At 34.8% G+C, this 4,679-nt stretch overlaps 1 protein-coding gene across 2 annotated transcripts in view; it reads right to left on the reverse strand.

Moving 5' to 3' along the window:
* The window catches only part of Abcd1 (ATP binding cassette subfamily D), a 214,574-nt gene that overhangs the window by 47,097 nt on the left and 162,798 nt on the right, over positions 1-4,679 (reverse strand). The gene's annotated exons all lie outside the window — the stretch shown is intronic.

Genomic DNA, 4,679 nt, shown 5'->3' on the forward strand with positions numbered 1-4,679 from the left:
GAACCCGCTGGTGGTAGCAGAGGAAGAGGGAGGCCCCCACTGCGATGGAAAGATCAGGTGGAGAAGGACTTGGCTTCACTTGGCGTTTCCAATTGGCGTCAGTTGGCACAGAGGAGAAACGACTGGCGTGCTTTGCTGAACTCGGCCAAAATCGCTTAGGCGGTTACAGGGCCAAAAGAAGAAGAAGAAGAAATGACCACCAAACCTTAATCTTAGCAGACAAATGTGCCAATGAAAATCGTAAACGTGAATTGTTGGTCAAAATGTTGGACCAAAAAGATTCAATAAAATATATAAAAATTTTGGGCGGGACGAAGTTCGCCGGGTCTGCTAGTTATTTAATAAAGACACCCATACAACAAGCTATGCATTTAACGAACCGATAGCAAGGTATATGCCACTAGAAAATCGATATTGTAGTTCTCTAAACGCAAATTTGTATAGTTTTAAGTTAGACTTTGCATCGATGTATCGTATATAAAAATCGATATTTTCGATGGTGCGAATGAATTAAAATTATACATGACAATGAAAAAATCGGAACTTATATAAATGTGGTGACGTGCAATAATGTCAATGACATTAGTACAGAGACCAAAAGTCAAATAATGTCACTTTGGAATTGATTCACCCTCTAAAAGTGAAATATGTAATGTTATAAAAATAAATTTGGTTGATACTATCGAATGGTTCTATTTTTTTGCACTATCGAATGGTCGTTGGGCACTATCGATAGTGTTTGTTTGAAGAACTATATATATTGTTTATATTATATGTACTACTTAGTATGCATTTCGTTATTTTTGAAAATGGGAATTTGGCAACATTGCTTTGCTTGCATATCACTATTTTTACCTATTACAGAGTTTTACACGGGTCAAGTATTCAATTCAATTCTGCTTGTACATATGCATCTGTACCGTCAAGTGGTATCAAGTTTCTTGCTTTGCTTTTGGCATTTTCGTTATTTCCCATTTAAAGAACCAAAAACTGGAATTCAACGAAATTTAAGCATGTAAAAGCAAATAGAAAACGCAAAAGAGAATGAAGTAGAATTGCTTTAAAGTACTTGAATCATGTAAATCGGGTGTAATTAAATAAAAAAAAAAAACTAGTTTAAATATCATTTTAGAACCATACTATGGTGTTAGTGATTCTGCGTCGATGGAAGAAACTATTGATATAAGCCAGGGTTAGTCAAATTTTGGAGATTCTTGTGTTTCCGTTTGATACTTTGAATGAATAAATAATCATGAAGAAATCGGGGTACGGTTCGGCAGTTTTCTTTACGTTTACAAGTGATTTGTTCTTCTACGATTGGGAATTTTAGGTTTTTATTTTATCGGTTTAAAATTTTTAAAACTCGAAGAGAAAGGACAAAGTTACCAAAAATCGCAATAGCACATAGCAATAAGCTAATTCTTCAGGAACTAAAATAAAACTAAAAAGTTTATATAAATAGCTGCGTCAATGCATTTTAAAATTATCCGATACTATCGATAGTTTCAATGCAAACTATCGAAAACATCGAATGGGTTGACTATCGATAGTTTTACAGCTCTACAATGAAATGTATTTATTGATTTAAATAGTTACACATCCCAGCTACACAAACAAATTCATAAAAAATAAATAAGATTTCAGATGCTTTATGATCTTAAAACTTTATCTAATGCATGGTTTTCATTATGTCAAAGTTACTGACATCAAAAACTGCCTTAACAGTTCAAGTTTTTCTTAAACGAATATTTGAAAAATGTTAAAAAACAGCATCAAAAAATGGCACCCTGAAATTGTGAATATGGAAACTGTGCATCAGTGTTGCCAGGTTGACGTTTTTAACGTCATTTGGACGTTTTTTGTATCCTGTTGACGTTTGGACGTTTTTTGTGTAAAAAATGACGTTTTTTAACTTCCCAGTAATTTTTATCTGTTACTAAATCTTGTAAGTAGAACTGATTTTGAATTATTTTCTTAGTAAATCTTTACAAGCTTTGTTTTTTGCAGCAGCTGCTTCAAAAAATATTTATTCTTTGGACACAGATGACTTAACCCTTATTTAAGCGCATAAAGAAATTGACAAAATTAGTCGCATGGGGCCCCTTATTGAAAATGTAATGAACGTAAAAAGGCTGAAATATTGCTATGTTTCTTCCTAACAGAACGTAGTTTAGCATTTTCGACAACAGATCACTTAACCAAATGTTTACAAGAAAAAAAAATATATATATTAAAAATCAACGCGAATCTTTAATAATAATAATAATAATAGATTGGCGCTTACAAATATGTTAGTGTTNTTTTTTTGTTTTTTTGTTTTGTCCTAGATGGTTGTACGGATTTTAACGAAACTTTTTGTGTATTTGAGTGGGACTCTGGATGGTTTAGTTTCATAATTTAATCCGACAGTTNAAATATATATATTAAAAATCAACGCGAATCTTTAATAATAATAATAATAATAGATTGGCGCTTACAAATATGTTAGTGTTTGGCCGAGCTGCTCCTCCGACTTGTGGCGTGCGCCTTGACGTTGTCACACAAAGCCGGAGGTTTGCCATTGCCTGCCGAGGGACGACCGCTGTTAAGAAAAAACCTTTTTTCTATAATTTTTGCGATGTTGCTTTGACCAGGGCTTGAACCCAGGTGCCGATGAGTGAAAGCCCGCATTGCTTACCACTACACCACAGCGGCCGACGACGCGATTCTTTAGCACCTTAAAACTTGCACATTATTGCCCTGGAATTTAATGGGCTATCACCCTGCATACTCAAAAAAATTCTAAAAAATCTGAATAAAAAGTTGAAAACCTAGCTGATATTTTGCAGATTTTTTATTATTTTTGCACAAAGTTTGAAATGTGGATTTATATTTTGCTATTATAATGAGCTAGGCTTTTATGGAAAAATAATAAACATTAAATAAACAATAAAGAAACAGCCGAAATCGATGACTTAATCAGCTGATCACAAGTGTGTGTATAAAATGATTTTTATATTAACGATCTCAAACCAGTTTAGAACGAATTTTAAATGTGACAGAGCAAATGACATTTTAATATACCTTTAGTACATATGTACCTTTGTATACAATAAAAGTTTAATAAGAACAATTCTTTGTGCATACATGTGAAAAAGACGTTTTTGGGTAGGAAATGACGTTTTTTCAGACAAAGAGGGACGTTTTCTCATGCCGAAGACCTGGCAACACTGCTGTGCATACGAAATAATGCATATGAAAAAAAAAAACCGAAATAATGCATACTGAATAACTCAGTGAGACGGGAGACCAGTATGTCTGCATGTATGTATTTATACAAAAAAATATTTATTGGTTCAGAAATGGTGGGTAGGCACTGTGGCCAATGGTAAAGTTCGTTTACCACCTCTACACGGTTGTAAACCATGCAGTGTCCGCAAAATGTTCCGGAAGCAGTGTCCGGAGGATGCATCAGACTAGGCCGAGCATACTTTGAAGTGCCATCTAATCAAAACTTAAGAAAGTTCAATTACATGGCAGTTGAGAAGTGCATGTGCAAAAAATTTCATAAATTGCATAAAGGAAATTTTTGCACATGCAGTAGTACATAGCATGTATTTAGGCGCCTGGTGTTAGCAGACGCGCCTAAAAGCTGAAGAACAACACCGGCGAACGGCAAATTTTTCGTCGCGAATGTTCGCCGAAATAATTAAAACACACTGATTTATATGAGAACGCGCACAATCAAAGCAAACGACGAAGTTTGCTCGACGACTGTTCGCGACGATAGATTTATTTCTATCGCCGCGGTCAACTGCAACGACCAAAAAAGGCCATGATGACCATACTTTAAAAGTTATCGTAATTTTTGTTTAAAAGTAAAATAATATACCTTATATTTTTCTATCAGAGATTAATCTAGTAAAACGTAAGTTTACTAGTAGTTATATTTAAAGACTATTTCTATATTTTAAACTTCTTCTTGTTAGTATTTTCCCTCTTCGTTGTAAAAGCTTCCTTCTTGAAACATGGTCACCTTATCAGCTGACAGCATTCGAACCGCTCGATACCGCTCTATTTGTGTTTCAGTAAGCGAATTAGCTGGGCGAAAGTTGGTCGTCGGCATCGCTCTGCTGGGCGAAATTTGCCGTTCGCCGGGTATTGTGTTTCAAGCATAAACCCATAAGAAAAAAACCAAATTAATGCATATATGCACAGTTTCGGTTGCACACCGAAATAATGCATATGAAAAAACCCGAAATAATGCATATCTGCACAGTTTCGGTTGAAAACCGCATTAATGCATATCAGAAAAACCCAAATTATGCATATGCACTCTTTCGTTTGAAAACCGAAATAATGCATATGAAAAAAACCGAAATAATGCATATATGCACAGTTTCGGTTGAAAACCGAAATAATGCATATGAAAAACCCGAAATAATGCATACATGCACACTTTCGTTTGAAAACCGAAATAACGCATATGAGAAAAACGAAGTAATGCATACATGCACAGTTTCGGTTCAAAACCGAAATAATGCATATGACAAAAACCGAATTAATGCATACATGCACAGTTTCGACTCAAAACCGAAGTAATGCATATGACAAAAACCGAAATAGTGCATACATGAAAACGAACTTCTTTCTGAGTAGGCGGCCTTCGGCCGCGCTTAGGGATTATAACCCTTACTAAG

This window comes from Rhagoletis zephyria, unplaced genomic scaffold (assembly GCF_001687245.7).
Source record: "Rhagoletis zephyria isolate East Lansing unplaced genomic scaffold, Rhagoletis_zephyria_1.1 Rzeph_scaffold_00539, whole genome shotgun sequence".
Classification (NCBI taxonomy): Eukaryota; Metazoa; Arthropoda; class Insecta; order Diptera; family Tephritidae; genus Rhagoletis; species Rhagoletis zephyria.